The sequence below is a fragment of the Stegodyphus dumicola genome, chromosome 3, assembly GCF_044657685.1.
Source record: "Stegodyphus dumicola isolate Sdum_Otavi_A_Nest chromosome 3, ASM4465768v1".
Lineage (NCBI taxonomy): Eukaryota > Metazoa > Arthropoda > Arachnida > Araneae > Eresidae > Stegodyphus > Stegodyphus dumicola.
The window spans coordinates 73,013,475-73,032,274 of NC_140770.1; positions in this window are offsets into that span (position 1 = coordinate 73,013,475).

Below are 18,800 nucleotides of genomic sequence, written 5' to 3' on the forward strand. Positions count from 1 at the left end.
ATAATTCCTAATCAAAGTTTTTGTAGTATGGATTATACAACGAAATTATTGAAAAACTCTCACAATCCTAAATTTTCATGTGCCAGAACAAAAGGTGAGACTATTATTAAATCACTATTAAAAATTACTGTGAAAATATACTTGCAGAAGACTTGAAAAATGCAGCATTCGTAACGGTTTTATCTGATGCATCAAATCATGATGAAACAAAATTGTATCCAATACTAGTAAGATATTATAATGTTAACAAGGACATTAATGCAAAACTTTTAAATTTAGAGTTCACTGAGGGCGAAAATGCCGAACCACCTATCCAGAGTAATTAATGAAAACAATTTGAAATATAAAACAAATTGTTGGATTAACAGCAGATAATACAAACACAAATTTTGGTGGGTGAAGAAGCAAAGGAGTAAATAATGTATATGTAAAATTACAAGATTTACTCCAAAAGAAAATACTAGGCATAGGTTGTAATGCACATATTTTGTCAAATGCAATAAACACAGTGTCATCTGCCACGCCAATTGTTGTAGAAGTAATAATAACGACAATTTATTTGTGTTTTAGTCATTTTACAGTTCGTGTGAATGCTTTAAAAAATTTTGTGAAGACTCAAATGTTGAATACAAGAAACTTTTAGGATATTCAAAAGTTAGATGGCCTGCTTTAACACCTGCTATAGAGCGTGTTTTGCAATTATTTGAGCCTCTCTGTTCATATTTTTTTAAAGTTTAGACAAATTTAAAAAAATTCTAGAATCTTTTTCCAATAATGAATTATCGGAGGTAATAATGTATTTTGTCCATAATCAGGCATCCGTTTTCCACAAAACGATTCAAAAGATTGAATGTGAAAGTGTTTCAGCTACAGAAGTCTGCCTTATTTTGAACGATTTTATCCTTCAATATAAATCACGATTTGAAGAAAAATTCATTCCTTTAACAATAAAAAGGAAATTGTCAAACTTGGAGGAATCAAATCCGGGTATAATGGAAAAGTTTACCAAAGAAGCACAAAATATTTATTAAATATGTTTCCAATATGTCGAAGAATGGTCAGAAACAATAAATAACAGTTTTAAATGGTGCTTTTTGACTTCAGCGCAAGTAAACTGGGCAGATATTGAAAATTATCTTCAGTTTTTATTGAAAGGCCTGATATTAAAATCGATGACAATAATCTGTTTGAAGAAATTAGAAGATTGAACATATATTTAAACACTGATAAATTACAACAATGGGAAAATCAACATATTGAAATTGATAAAAGATGGGTGAAAATTTTCAACCATTTTAAAAATGAACACATTTTATATGAAAATATAATTATTCTTGCTGAATTTATGTTTTGTTGCCCCGGGACTAATGAAGCAGTTGAAAGAGTTTTTTCAGTTGGTAATGATTAGAAATCAAGATTAAATGTTGATACTTTAGTTGCAGCACTTACCGTAAAATTCAATATGAAGTATATTTCTTGCTCCGATATTTCCAATATTTTGTTAGAAAATGATGTATTGACAAAAAATATTCCTTTAATTAAATGATTAAAAGAGATGTAAACATAATTGCTGTATTTTTGTTTAAATTAATAAAATGTTTCATTTATTTGTGATTTACTTTTTTCTTAAACTTTTTGTTCTATTTTCATTGTAAAAAAAAATTGGTCACCTTAGTAATTACCTTATTATTAAAGAGAAATTCTGAAGAATGAGAGAGAGAATATTATATAAATAAAAAAAAAAGTATCACCCGACACATATAAAACACAGGGGCAGTTGAAGGAAGATGTTTAGATGATAAAAATGGACAAAAATAATTGTGAATAGGTACTAATGACTATTGTTAAAATATATATTTTTCACTAGATGTGTTAAGATTCTTCAGTGGGACTGCAGGTAAAATTTTTGTGATCCGAAATAATGTTTAGAATCATATTACTGTCTTCATTCTGTGAAATTACTGTACAAGTTTTGGTCAGTTTCCTTTTCTTTTTTGTGTTTGAGAATCTTTAGGGTATTATATCTTTATTAGCATTTGGGAAATGTAGTTCTTGCGCATTTAACATATTAACAGCTTCTAGTTGTGGAGGTGTTGATTTTAGAATCCTGTTTAACACATCACATTGTTTGTCAGATTTTATTGAATCTACTAATTCTAAGCACATTTGTTTTAGTTCATTCTTTCTATGTTCCAGTGTGAGGGTCTGTGACTTTATTTCTGCTACTTCATCCAAAATTAATTCCTTTTCGTCACCTATAATAAGTGGAGATTCATTATGTGTTGTGGTATCTGTGTAAGTAGCAGTATTTGTAGTGGGCTGATGTAAACAATGTATATATTTGCACATATTCCATCTAACTGAGGAATCAGTACAGCTACATATATATCGGTGAATGCATATATTGCACTCAGTGCACTGTATATGACATGTACAAGTTTTGTTATTATCCTGTATATCATCATTGATCAGGGACTGTCAGCCACTTCGCTCTTCATTATGGACACTTTGATGACCTTCCGAAAATTGCCTACACCAACGATGCATCATCTGCTTTACTCATGATGTTTGGGCCATAGACCTGACAATGAATTTCAATTGGCACAATACTTGCATTCAAGAACTTTATCACCGTATTCTGTGTAAATGACACAGACCACCCATTCTAATTTTGTATTACTTGTAAAGATAGTGTTTCACTTGTTTTATGTCTGATTCTTAAATCTCGTATCTTGCTTGTCAATTTATCTTTGCTGTAATTAAACGATCAATCATTTTATCTCTTATAAATCTCATAATGCCATGTATATGGCTTATCCAATCTCTTAACATTTTTCCCATGAAGATAGATATATTTTAATGTTCGGTGCATTTGTTCGATGTGAATGTTTGTGTTAATACCACTGTGAAGTCTGTAACAGTATCCAATTTCAAATCCGTATCCATTCACCTCATGTGTACCATCAATACATATACAGTCAGAACTAAATTTTTCAGTATCTTCCCTTGTGCTTCTGTCATAATTATTAAAACAAAATCATTTTCTTTTAGGAATGAATATTGTGCACATGTTGATCCCTAGGTTTTTTAAAAATAAAATGCATGGATTTTCAGAATTTTGCATTTCTCCTACCCACATATCTACACTGACCCACACCCAATCATTTTCATGTTTCACAGAATTAGAATTAGAAGACAAATTGAAAGATTTTTCAATGTTATGTAAATCTTTTTTCGTAAGTAAATGAACCCTCTCAAGCCCAGTATCTGATACAGAATTTCTAATTTCATCTAAAATATTATCCAGAGGAATTTTTGTTTCTATCTTTGACGCAATATTTTTTCTTTCATCTGTTGTTAAAAATAAGTGGCCTAAATCATTCTGATGCCCAATATGTATTTTCTGATATGACACTACACATTTGCCATCTGTATGTTCTGTTACTTTTAATGCAGCTGGGCAATATGCGTTTATTTTATTGCTACCAAGGATTTTTAAGTGACGCAGACCTTTACTTTCTGATATAAAATTTCCTGAACGGTGGCATCTGAAATTATAATATTCTACACCATGTATATTACTATGCTTACTACTATAAGAAAAAATTTTTGACTTCGTATTATTTTCAATTTATGCCTTCCATGCCATTAAATGAATTGAATTCTAGCTCAGTATGATTCATATAAACATTCTTGAAATGAAATATTATTTCTCGCTTTTCAAAATTAGCATAACATAGAGGACACGCATAATTACCTGTTTGATTGACTTTCGAAGTATGAATTTCATTTTGATGATATTTCAAATTTTTTAGGTCACTGAATTTCAGATGGCAGTTCTCACATTTATAGCTTAGTGATCAATCACTTTTTAAAGAATCAATTAATGCAGTATTATTAGAGTGTAATTTATTTGCATAGCGTTTCAAATTGTATTTATTTTTGAAAGCTTTCAAGCAATCAGGGCATACAAAATTACTTTCTGCCTCAGTAAACTCATTTGCACAATCAACCATACTACTAGAACTTTCCCCACGACACACAACAGAACTTTGATTTTTTAAAGATTCAATTAATGTAGTATTAGTATGATGAAATTTATATACATGGCGTTTCAAATTGTATTTATATTTGAAAGTTTTTAAACAATCAGGGCAAACAAAATCATTCTCTGCCACGCTAAAATCATTTTCACACTCAACCATATCAGTCACAACAGACTCAGAATTATCACATATACTAGAATTGGAATTCTGCTGCACGATTACTCTTTGATTCCATTCAAAATCAAAAATTCCTTTTGAAGAAACAGAAGTATTTGGATGTAAAATACTTCTCTCAGCCACACTAATATCATTTGCACAATCATGCATACCACTCACAATAGAATCAGAATAATTGGAATTATTCCACACCTGAGGAAACAAAATTCCTTCTGAGTAAACAGAAGTATTTGATCCTGAAAAGGCCGTTATTCTTGACTTTGTGCAGAAGACATGACAATGAAAGTAAAATATGAAAGAGAACTGTTTCAGCAACCACACGCAATTAGATCAGCGCAAAGAGCAGAATGAATAACAGAGAAATAACAAGGCACGCTTGCGCGCCTTCAGAGAAATGACGACATGCGCAGTAATCTGCGCAGATGTTCAGGGAGGAACCGGGAGGAAAGTAGCGTCTCAGGGGCTAGACGCTTGTCCAAACACGCAGGGAGGTCACGTGACATCTGAACAACGTGTAAGATGATGTCACATCAAGGATACGCTCCTTACGCTCAGTAAATTTCTGGGCATAAATTGAAACATGCTTCTGCAATATGAGTTTCATAAGCAGAGAAACTTTTTCTGAAAATACTACAGATGCTAACATTTTAGCATGTATAACTTTCCAATATACTCTTGTGTTTATTTTAAGTCACTGAGAAATATATGTATTTCAGTTTTAAATTAATTATGTTAATATTTGCAATACGTTTCATCTAATAAGTAATGTTTTGTACTTTAATTTCATCATTTTATTAGGAAAAAATTAATATTTGCTTCTCTATATATTGTTCAAATGAATAATTAATGAATTTAAAATTATGAACATCTTGTAATAAATGTGACAACCTGTATTATTTTATTGTATATCTGAAAGGAATCTGGTTTAAACATAAATTATTTTTTTAATGTGCATCTAAGTTTGTTCTGAATAATTTTGAAAAATATATTGCACTCACACTAAATTTAAATAATAAATTTTTATCCTATGAAATACACTCAAATTTTAATATGAATGAGCCCTTGTGAAGCTGCCAAGGTATTTTCATAGAAAGCTAATATCAGTTTAAGGCTTAAAAATGACTTCAAAAATGGATTCCAGGCTTTTCTAGTGTAGTTTCTAATGTTGATACGAGACAGTTTCCCCCAGAAAATCTTTTACAAAGACATCCATCGTTTTAGGTTGATATCCCTTACCTGTTATAATCAAATAAATTAAACCAAGCTTTGGTAAGCATGTGATATTGTTTCTTCCTTATTATTACAGATCCTGTTTTGTAAAGGTGTTAAGATTTTTGATAAATTGCCAACTAACCATGTAAACTATTCTGAAATATCTGGCAGCCATAACAATAACGATTTTACAGTTTGCTTCAAGGAAACCATGTTATCACATTTTTTACCATGCAAATGCTAATAATTCACAATTTTCAGAATTTTCTCATCACAAGAACTCTCAGTTTTCCACATGTTAATGAATTTTATTTATTTATATTTTAATCTTAAAATTCTTCATGTACTGAGAAGTAACGAAGATGCTTGCTATATCTTTCTTTCAAGAAATGCGCATATTTTACATCTCATTCGAATATGCAATAACGGCCATTAAATAAATTTCACATCAGTGAAAGCATTTAGAGGTGCAGTTTGAAAATTTGCAAATAAAAGAAAAGTATATGTTTTAACAACTGGTTCAGTGGTTTCAGAATACTGTTTGTAACAGCATAAGATGAAAGAAACACTACGAAAATGGGACTATTCGCTGAAACAGTTTTATGAGAGAGATGTAGTCTCTGCATATGATCCGACAACCAAATGTGTGAATAGGTGGCCGTGAAAAAATTTTGAACATATCGGAAAATCTGTTCATACAGCAAAAAAACAAAACTCGCATGATTCTTCCACAATACTATGACAAGTTATGCCAAAAAAACTGAAAAATTCTCGCTCAGTTTCGAAATAGATCATCCACACTGATGGCAAAAATTGTCGGCCGTCTACAAGACGAAATGACAAATTATTCAAACTTCTGGTGAGAATATAAAAGACAGGAACTGGTAAATAGCAGCTTACAGGCATTTTTCTGTGGACCATAAATTTCATTTTCTTGATCTAACAACAGCTGCTCATATATAAAATATAGAAAGACTGTGGAGCTCACTGAGTGGTGAAATAAAAATCGAAGAGGCATGTTTCACTATCATCATGAATCTTACTTTGCAGAGTTAATATGGCAAAAATCTTTGAGACCTTGAAATGCTTCTTATGCCATATTAAAAGCAATTGAGGAAGCAGGGTAGCGAACAAAGTGTACATGAAACATAAACTTGAACTTAACAATAACTCTGATGCCAGCTTGATGTTTAAAAAATGGAAGCTGCAATACTAACGAAGTATCATAACATTTTTAAAACTAATAAAGTTCTGTTTATATTTCAGTTCATTTCGTTGCCATATCAGTACGTTTCGATTTTGATGTCCTCCAGTGGTGAATGTCTTTTAATTTCTTTTTAAAATATAGAAGTGTGTCATTACTCTCTATTACATATGTTTTACTTAATTTCATAGAATTCTAGATTATGTAGCAAGAACTTGAAAATTTACAAATAGGAAATTTCTAATAGGAATCCTCATAGGAAATTTCTAAATGTCTGAGCAGAAAGAGGCTATGTTGAAGTAGGTAAAGGATTTTTAACTGGTTGGTGAGGGCGTTATTTTAATAGCCACTGTATTTTCTATCAAACACATAATTTATCTATTTTTGTATAATATTTGGCACTGTTCTTTTATCAGAACCTAATTCAGAAATGTAAATATGTATGCATGTATATATGGATCTATGTGTGTATGTGTTCATATATGTAAGTACGAATGTATGTGTATATGCATTATACATATATGTAGTATCTGTAAAGGCGACACAATCACCAGAGGGCCTCACCGATGCGCCAGCAGCAAGAGCGAGGTGAAAGAGGAGTATGACAGAGACCTTTTTCTGCTATCCCACGCGAAGGTGATGAGATGTCTGTCTGCACGTGAAGGTGTAGAATAAGGAACTGTAATTTTCCACGCGAAGGTGGTAAATTGACTGTATAATCAGCAAGTGCGAGTAAGCACTAATCAGTTATGTGATAAGACTGACAAAAGCTATACAGAATCCTGTTTGTATCAAACGGCACTTTTATTTAATTCAATTTGTACCTTCTTCTGATTTCCTTTATTAAATGTTCTGTGGTGTGGAAAACACGTTGGAATTGTTATTTAGCATCTTCAACTCCCCCAGAAAATCACTCGTCCGTCCTGACACTTTTTCGTCCTCGAAAACACGGATCAGCAACACTGGAACATCAAGACAGCACCTGAAAATAAATTTGAAAAAAAAAAAAAAAAACAAAGAAAAAGAAAGAAGTGTGGAAGAACCACACATAGTCCTATATAGTAGAAGTCCACGGCTTCATGAGATCAGCTGCTGTAGTGCTACATCCAGGACCTTCATGGTGTCCCACTTTTTCCACCTGGTAACGATCTTTGCTTTTCCTTGCTGTTACACGATATGGACCGAAGAACTTTGGCCTTAACTTTAGTCCACCTCCATATTGCGTTCTTTGTATGGCAACTAAGTCGTTCACATTGTATACTTGTACCTCTTTTCTCTTTTTGTTGTATGTTTTTCTATTCTCTTCCTGAATTTTTAGAATGTTTTTCCTTGCTTCCTCTCTCATATCTTCTCGATCTTTCATCATAATATTTCTTTCTTCTTCTTCAAAAATTTCCATAATCTTTAAGTCCTCTCGATTTCTCATTTTAAGACCAGTGAGAAGCTCAAATGGAGAACTCTTTGTGCTTCTGCTCTTAGTACTGTTCAAAATCCTTTGTACATCTCCAACATACTTGTACCACTTTGTTGGATCACCTATGGATAATTTGGATAGGACTGGAATCAGAGTGAGATGAATCCTTTCCACTTGTCCATTTCCTCTAGGAACGCCTGTAGTTGTAAGTATGTGCTGGATCTTCTCTTGACTACAGTAATCTTCAAAGTCTTTAGAGGTAAACGCCGTACCTTTATCGCTTATAATTCTCAAAGGATTACCGAAAGTTGATTGTTGCAGTTTCAGCTTCTGCAATGCCTCTTGAGCTGATGTAGACTTTACTGGATAGAGCCACACGAACTTTGTGAATGCATCAACCACGGTTAAGATATGATTGTAGCTCTTATTTGTCGCCGGTAACGGTCCTATAAAATCGATATGAAAAGTGCTCAAAGGGATACTATCTTTTGGTATGGGATTCAGCAACCCTTCGCTCTTACCTCGTTTTCTGTCGCACAAAATACATTCTACACAATTTGAAATAACTTGTTCAATTCGTTTTCTAAGGTTAGGAATATAAAAGTCGATTTTCAGCAGATCTTCCGTTTTATACACTGCGAAATGTTCCTTGTTGTGGATACTACGTATGATTTCTAGCTCTAATGCTTCGGGTACCACAAGTAACTCACGACCTCTGTCAAACTTGTATAATACTCCATTTTTCACTAGAAAATCTTTCTTTAGTCCTTGCTCGACTAAGAATTTTAGCAACTGAAGACGCTCATCACTTCTTTGCGCAGCTGCAATTTTGGCTGTAACTTCTCCCTGAGAACAAGTAACCATCATAACAGCATTTCTACTTAATGAATCCACATGCGTCATTTGTTGCCCAGATCTGTGAACAATTTCATAGTCAAATTCTTCTAGAAGTAGCGTCCATCTCGCCACTTTAGGGGTTAGATCTTTCTTAAACATGGTCTTCTGGAAAGCATCGAAATCCGTAACTATCCTGACCTCAGATCCTAAAAGGTAATTCCTGAATTTCTTTAGAGCTTCTACTATAGCTAAAACTTCAATCTCATAACTATATAGTTTCTCTTGTTGGAGACTAGTTTTTTTTACTCATGAAGTAAATGGGGTGTAACTGTCCATCATCTGACTTTAGTAGCAATACAGCGCCGAAACCATGACTGCTTGCTTCTGTATGCAATTCTAATGGTGTTCCTTGTTTAAAAATATGAAGAACCGGACTTGTGGATAAAGGTTCTTTCAATTTATTAAATGTATCTTTTTGCTCAGGCCCAAATTTGAATTCTGCTCCGTTACGAAGAAGCTCACTTAGTGGTTTCGCTATTTTTGAATAGTTGGCAATAAATTTCCTAAAATACCCAGTAAGGCCCAAGAAACTTTGAATCTGCTTAAGGTTTTTGGGTTCCGGGAAATTTTGAACAGCCCTGGTTTTTTCAGTAGAGGGGCGAATTGTACCATCCTCAATAACATACGCCTTCAGGACATCTCCTGTGCAGAGCCTTTATGTTGACTGTCACGAGCCATCACTCCGTTTGAGGCGTGAGGAGTTGTCTCTTTTACAGTATTTTAATATATTGTCTCAACCTGACCATCCTTACAAACTGTGTTTATTTGATGATAGCTGTGACCATTTATTTGAAGTACGTCCATCCTGTGTGCCTTATTTTCCTACTAGGATTCGTCCTCTAATTGAAGAATTCTCCTTATCTGATATGTCCCCACAAGCAGTACAGCATTTTGAGATCCCACCTTGGGAAAATGCTCAAATCCAGCTTCTTGACATTTTCCACAGTTACGGAAAAACAACCACAAATAACATCATATACAGACAAATTTTTGCTGAGCACAGGCATAATTACAGCAGTTATCTTCCCGTATATACGGATGGATCAAAGTCAACTTGTCACGCTGGGATGTCCTGTATAATTGGTGACCACTTGGAGGGCAGACGTTTACACGACGCCTCCTCAGTCTTAACCACTGAACTAACTGCTATCTATTATGCGCTTTTGTACATCTCAACGCTTTGCTATAAAAATTTCATTATATATACAGACTCCTACAGTGCACTAAAAGCTTTAGAATCCTTTTCAAGCCCCAACAATCCTGTGATTGTGGATGTACTGAAGCTAAATATTAAATTAAGAAGTCGTGGATATGAAATTCTGTACTGCTGGGTCCCTGGACATACAGGAATAAAAGGCAACGAGCTGGCAGACATCACAGCAAAATCTGCTGTTGAAATGTCTGGCCGCCTCATCCCTTTTAGAGATATCTGTTGTGTCATCAAAGAGAGGATCAGATATAAATGGCAACAACTTTGGGACATTCAGATACAAAACAAGTTGAGAAGGGTGAAGGCTAAAATAGAGCATTGGCAGACTACTTGCAATCATAAGGAACAAGTTCTTTTGACTCGCCTTAGAATTGGTCACACTAGAGTAACACATAACTACCTTTTGAAAGCTGAAAACGAGCTTGTTTGTGCAAACTGTGATGTTTGTCTCTCAGTATATCACATTTTAATTGAATGTCCATATTTTAATAGTCTTCGTGAGAAGTATTTTAATAGCTGCGACCTGCCTCTCGACCGTTTAATCGGAAGAGAGGTCAATACCAATTTGTTTGACTACCTGAAAGAAACAGGTTTCTATTATTTAATTTGATTTTTTTTCTTGAGATTTTATGTTAGAATTTTAATGAATCGGATATTTTAAGATTTTATATCTATATTGAATATTTCATTATCTGAATCATAATCAACATTTTCATCCCACCATTTCACTATCTTTTTACTTGCCTCGATTTTAAGAGTGTTCTGTTGCTTTGGATTTTTTCTTATATACTTCATATGCGAAATACGAATCCTGCGTTTGGCGCATATGGCCTATAGAGCTTTGCGCCATAAATCTACCACTACCACTACTACCACTACTACCTCAATAACACACCCGAGAAATTCTATTTTTCTTTTCGAAAATTGGCATTTCTTAAAATTAATCTCCAAACCATATTCTTTGGCTACTTCTAAAACGCGTTTCAATTTTTCCAAACCTTCGTTCTCGTTTCGTGCTTGAATAATAAAATCGTCCATGTAAGTAACAACAGTGTCATCCCGAATTAAATCTCTAAACACATTATAAATAAATCTTTGAAACACACTAGGGGACGTGCACAAACCAAAAGGTGCTTTTAGAAATTCGTACAAGCCTGCATGAGTAATAAATGCCAAATATTTAGTGCAGTTTTCCTCAACTGGAACATGAAAAAACCCATTTTTTAAGTCCAATGTCGAAAAAACCTTTGCTTCACCCAAACGATCTAAAACCTCTTCTACTTGTGCCATGGGAAAAGAATCCTTAACTATTTTTTTATTTAACTGCCTGAAGTCAACACAAATCCGTGTCTTGTCACATTTTTTTCTACACAAAACAATAGGCGAAGCATATTCGGAACACGACGGCTTTATAATCCCATCCTTTAACCATTCATCTATTTGATTATCAACAATTTTTTGATCAGCAAAAGGAATTCTCCTCGAACGCTGAGAAACTGGAATATCATCTTTTAATATTACTTTCATTTTTAAGTTTGTATTGCGTGGCTTTTCTAACGGTTTATACTCATTAATAAGAGTGGAAACAGTATTGCGTAATCCTTCATCTCTAATATGCCATAAATCTGTTTCGCTGTCTCCCTCAATGGCTGCAGAAATAAAAGACAAAAAATTCCTTTCCGAAGAGACGGAATCATTTTCATATTGCGTAATCATCACCTGGTCACAACAGATCATTTTTAGACAGGAAGGGGGTAAAATACAGTCTGTTATCAAGTCATAAACCATCGCTGCTTCTATCTCTTTTTGTTTTTTGCTTTCGCATAAAGAAAATATAAACTTAGCCGTTTCCGCTTTAACCACGTGACCAAACGAACTTTTGAGCTCTATACATCCACTTGATAATTTATTCGGAAAAAGAGATTTCTTTACAACTATCAATTCACTTCCAGAATCTATTAAACATTTTACTTTCTTACCATCAATTAACAGTTCAATAAATTCTAACCTATTTCTAGCTGCATTATCCGATCCAATCTCTAACCCAGATACCAACTTTGGAGACGAACTTCCCTCCTTTTCTAACCGTTTGGGACAATTTCTCGCAAAGTGAAATAATTCCCCTTTACTCCCACAAACATAGCAAATACGTTCTGGTTTACTACTATTCTGATTTACAAGCTTCCCTGAATCCTTGAAATTGTTCTGAGTTCTTCTAAGATTGTTTTTGGAAAAATGAAACTTTTTATTTTCTGGAGTTTCGATTCGCGTGTTACTGGTATCAGCTAAAGATTTACCCCTGGATGAATAAAATAAATCACATTCTCTCCCCAACTGATTTGGTTGGAACCAACTTTGGCCCTCCCGAACACTAATATGTTCCTTTGTTTTAGAGTCAAGAGTTTCATACAACTTATCAGATACAATAAGATCACACAATTTCTTAAAGTCATCTACCTCTCTTAACTTGCAATAATAATTGAAAGTTGCACTGAGTCGAAACGCGAACTGAACATGTGATTCAGATGAATGTCTCTGTGAATTTTTAAAATTGTTCAAACATTCACGCGGTGTCGGCTGAAATTCTTTCAAGATTAGAGTTTTTAATTTATCATAATCCGCGATCTCTTGTTCAGAAACATACGTTAAAACATTATTACATTTATCACCTAATATATTAATCAACACTTCTGATTTTAACTCCACTGGTACACTTTTAGTAGTAAAAGCTTTCTCAAGTGACTGAAAAAACAAATGCAGAGCTTCCGGTTTCTGGGGTACAGCTACAGTTAGTGTTTTGACGCTTTTAATGATATCTTCAACACTAGTCTGCGCATTTCTTCTATCACTCGATAATGATTGTGATTTTAAATTTTCTAGCTCAATCTGCTTCTCAATTTGACCTAATTTAAGACGTTCGATCTCTAAAAGATAGTGTTCATTACTTGTTTTAGGCGTCCGATCCTCAGCGATCGATTTGACGACGCCACGAACAAATTCAACGTTCGTTTTGAAAATATCAGAATTTTAGATAATTTTTCTAATATCAGCTTTTTTAGCATTTTCTGGAACAGTCTGTCCAATTTGTTCCGCAAGTACTATTAAATCACTTTTCTTTAAATTATTTAAGAAACTCATTTTAAAAACGAAACAAAAGTATCAGTATCTTCAAGAAATAAATAAAGCAAAGTTTTCACAGTACCTTCTCCGAAGTATCCAAGTATGAAGTATTCAAATATCAAGTATCCAAATATCGCGGTCAGAGCCCTCAGATTTTCTGTAGTGGGGGAGTTGAAGATGCTAAATAACAATTCCAACGTGTTTTCCACATCACAGAACATTTAATAAAGGAAATCAGAAGAAGGTACAAATTGAATTAAATAAAAGTGCCGTTTGATACAAACAGGATTCTGTATAGCTTTTGTCAGTCTTATCACATAACTGATTAGTGCTTACTCGCACTTGCTGATTATACAGTCAATTTACCACCTTCGCGTGGAAAATTACAGTTCCTTATTCTACACCTTCACGTGCAGACAGACATCTCATCACCTTCGCGTGGGATAGCAGAAAAAGGTCTCTGTCATACTCCTCTTTCACCTCGCTCTTGCTGCTGGCGCATCGGTGAGGCCCTCTGGTGGTTGTGTCGCCTTTACAGATACTACATATATGTATATACATGTCTATATGCATACATTGATACATTTGTTAATCCGGTCCCGATAACAGAACAGTACCTAATATTTTGTTAGTTAATTTTTTTGGTACACCTCCACTGATAAGCCATGAGAATATATCGATGAAGCAACGCACCATGTTGCCAAAAAGCATTTACGTGGCAACCCATGATGTCACCAAAAATATTTATTGTTCAACCCAGGCATATGCATAGCATTTTCCCAGATGGTTTTTCACTTCTCCGGCCATTTTCAGTAGCATGATTGTAGATTATGATCCCTTCAATGGGAATTTTAATGTTTTAGCCTAATGGTGGACAGCATAGTGCAGTTTTGATTGTTTTCGGCAAAATCTCATATTTATCGTTCTGCACGCATAGACTATAATGTCTCTTGCTTTAAAGACATCACGCACGTCTTTCTTCTTTCAGATTTTGGAATTTTAATACTAAGTTTATAATATTTTCAGATGCTTCCTTAAGTAAAAATAGTTGACTGTGTATATGGTGAGAACAAAAGCACAAAAACTTAAGACGTATATGTGTCTTATACAGAAAAATTAGAATATAGAAAAACAAGTGGCAGTGGATGAATCCTTGAAATGGATATAATGTTTCTTTATTTCCAATGACTCAGATGGGTTACTACAGTTAAAGGCCTAATGACCATACATAATATGGATGTCTAGAAATGCGAAACGATCAATAACACATATTACAGATAATGAGTAATTTTCTCTATAGTTCAACAAATTTTTAAAAAAATGCCTTAAAATGTTTGATTTACCATAACTGTGAGCACTGCATTCAAATTTAAGGTTATTTGAATATGGCAAAGTACACAAAGGCTACATGCCTAAGGAGAGGGATACCTTTGTGGAGAACTTCCTAAGCGAAACTAGCTCATATTCATGTTACACATGGAGAAAAACAACCATGCATCTAGCCCATTTGAGTGTGTTCAAAACTGGGCGGTTATTTACGCTACGAGAGTCGACAGCAAGTTGTGGGCCGCCAGATGTCGCTGCTAGTGAAAAACGGTTGGTTGGGCCTTCCAGGTTCGAGGTGCGCGTTCGTAATGTCATTTAGTTAGTATTGTCATTTTAAACTGGACAGAGCCTTCAGAAGGATCGAGTTAAGACACGCCATCGCCCTCGATGTTTTCGAAACCCAAGACAAGATCAACCAAGTTTCTGACTCCTTCCTCCGCGGAACCACCTCTATGTGCAATTCCAAGAAAGACTGTTGCAGCAAAAAGAAAAATTACCGAAGTTTGGCGGGCGTTATGCAAGACCGCCTCGGGTACCGGGTTGAGTACCCTGGCAGTAGTTTTACATAAAATTCGATTTTGTATAAGTATTTAAAAAACCCATATAAAATCCCATTCAAAAATTTCATCCAGAACCAAAGATATGATAAAACATATTCTAAACTCTTGCGATTAAAAACTCGAATGGTTTGTATTTACATTTCAGAGAAAGACAGCAGTGATGATTTTATTTCACCATTTTACTCTGGAACATATTTTTGCGTAATGTTTTAATTTCATTTCTTATCAGAGAAGAAAACAGAAAATTAGTGATTTTATTTCGTTTGTTCTAAGAATATGAGCGTTTGTTAAAGAACTCGAAATTTGGGAAATGAAATGAAAAACTTTGAATCCTCATGTTTAATCCTTGAACTATTATTTAATGATTCGACATACAATTTTAAACAAAAATATAGATATGCATGTTAGAAAAATTATCCTATTATCATAATTGATTTTATAACTATAATGTGCTAACCAGATTTCAATGGAAATTTACTATTTGCGCATATACTTTCTTAGAATTTGCTGGGAGACCTTCAAGAAATTTAGCTAATTAGACCAATTACTGGCCTTCTAGCAAAAGAGCTTTTCGAGTTATAATTAAATGTGAAATCAAATGAAAATTTCGACTTTTCACATTTCATTATCTCAGTTGTTCACCAGCGGCCGAGCGATAAAGGCGCTGAACACTGATAGTTCGGTCCGAGGTTCGAATCCCGCGAACGGGCTGGCCGCATGGGTGTTTTCGTGGTTTTCCCCATGTGTAACGTGTATACGAGCCAGTTTCCCTTAGAAAGTCCTCCATGAAGCCCTCCCTTTAGGCAAATAGCCCTTGTTTGCTTTGCCATAACTGAATAATCCCAATCTCATTATCTCAGTTAAAATTATGTTGATTATATACGCATTAAGCACTGTTTAAATATATAATTACGCATGCTTATGAATATAGATTTATATTTCTTTATTAATATTAAGCCAATAATGTCCATTTAAAGAACTAGAAGTAGTAATGCCTTTAGCTTATGACTTTTCGAAAGCGTAATTTTCTTGCTTGTACACATGATTTCTCTCACATAAAAATTCTAGAAATTACCTTTGATTTCAAAAAATGGTTCAAAATTCTAAAAAATGGTGGATAAAAAACAAATGCAAAAAATTTTTAAAATTTTTTTAGCACTTATTTTTTATACTCTAAAATAAAATAAAAAAAATTAGCAAATATAATTCCATTGTCTTTTAAAGTAGATCATTTTTAAACACTTGTAATTTTTCTAATAATGATTAAAAAATAAAAACAACCTGAAAACAGAATTTGTCTGCCGGCCCTTATTACATAATTACAGATTTATGTCCAAGACAAAGAAAGCATTTCATATTAATTTTAATATCTGGAACAAAACCAAAAAGTACCAAATACAATATCTTAGATATTCAAATAAGCATATACTATTTCATAAATTATAAAGACTTTGAAGTGTAAAATTTTTTATAATTTTGCCCTTTTTGTGTAATTTTAAATATATCCCTTAAAACTATCATTTTTGTAGTTTTGAAAGTAAGGATTTAAAAGAAGATACTGAAAATTTTATAAATTTGGAATAAAAATTTAGAATAGTACGTTTATTTTCTTATCGAAAGGAGGGGGGGGGGCAACCGTAAATTTTTAGTCCTAAAGGGCTTTGTTCCTGAAGGATTATTTTCGTTCTACGATTTTGCGTTGAAAATTTAAAAATGCTGTATGACTTTTCAAATCGTTGCCACCAAACACAATCGCCCTGTATTATATTTGAAGAAATTATATAATGAAGAATCTGCATAAATGTATGTATGTTTCTCGCATTGTGATTAAACAATGGTACCTAGAGCCATATAATTTTGAATGACGTAATCCTGCTGCAAATATGGCATCTCAAAGAGCAAATTTGAAATCTAGAATTTGTTTATTATCGATTTCATATTTTGTAAAACTTTAACGAATTTTCGATTAATAAACTTAACGATTTGGAAGACAGCAATGGCAAAGCTGTTAAAAAAAACAAACAAAATTATATCCAGGGTACGAAACTGTGCATCGGGAATTCTACAGATATACTCAGTTTAAAATTATTTTGCGACATTTCTGCTGAACTGAATTTTATGGTTTAAGTGCAAAGAACATGATATTTAATAAATAAAAGTAACAAACAAAACTTTAAAAAAAAGCCCCTTTGGACGTCATTTAAAATCTGAAACCTTTCAGATTTTTTTATATAATTATTATTTTTTTGTTATTTTAATGGAACGATATTCAATAAAATACTTCAGCATATTATAGAAATCCTTAAGTACTGAAGTAATGCTATGACATGAAGTTTCTTTACCTTGGATATAGAAAATCAATCAATCAATCAATAATTAATACAAACAAAAAAATAACATAAGCAAAACTGAAAGCTTTCAGAATTTACATTACGTCCAAAGGGGCGGTTTTTTAACGTTTTGTGTGTTACCTTTATTTATTAAATATCATGTTCTTCACAGTAAAACCATAAAATTCAATTCAACGGCAATATCGCAAAATAGTTTTAAAATGAGCACATCTTTAGATTTTCCGATACACAATATCGGGCGCTGGAGATAAACATGTTCCCCTCGTACAGTATTGGCGTTGTTCGCTTTGAAATTGCTGAGTTTGTTAATCAAAAATTCGTTACAGTGTTACAAAATATGAAATCGATAATAAAACTAATTCCAAATTAGGGCTTCCAGATGCCCATATTCGGTGGAGGATTACGTTATTCAGAATTGGATGGCTCTAGGTATCGTTGTTTTATCCAAGTGCGAGAAACATATATACATTTATGCGGATTCTTCGTTATTAAATTTCTTTAAATATAACACAGGGCGATAATATTTGGTGGCAACAATTTTAAAAGTGAACCGACGTTTATACCTTATAGTAAATCAACGCAAAATGCCAAAACCTTATAGTAAATCAACGCAAAATGCCAAAGCGAAATTAATAACCCTTCTGGCGTAACGCCCTTTGGGCTAATAATAATGATAATAATAATAATCAAAAGATCAGATTTTAAATATAGATGATGTAAATTATAATATATATAAATTTTAGGCATACCGCTCGCAAAAAATGGGGGGGGGGACAGTTCTTTATCTCTTGTTCTACTGGCCGATTGACGAAATTCAATTTGCATTTTTCACGTCACGAAAGCGCACAGAGGATATATATTAGATTTATATATGGTATTATTCTAACACAGGTATTTTGACACAAAATCAGACTTTTTCCGAAATAACAGATATATTTTTTTCTATATTTCTATTATGCGACTCAAATTATGCCTAAATATTTGGTGAGAAATATATGGAGAAATTTAAAAATTTATCTTGGCGCAATTTTTTCGGTTTGCACCAAGTATAACTCACTATTATAACTATAAATTACTATACATTCTTAATTTATAGTAACCTATTTACTTTCCTTTTTTTTTCATTGCTGCACGAGAGGTAAAAAGGTACTTCGTTCATTCATTCAAATAATTAAAAAAATTGTCTGGAAGGTTTCAGATTTGAACTACGTCCAAAGATGCGCTTCTTTAACGTTTTGTGTGTTACCTTTATTTATAAAATATCATATTCTACGATTATAAAT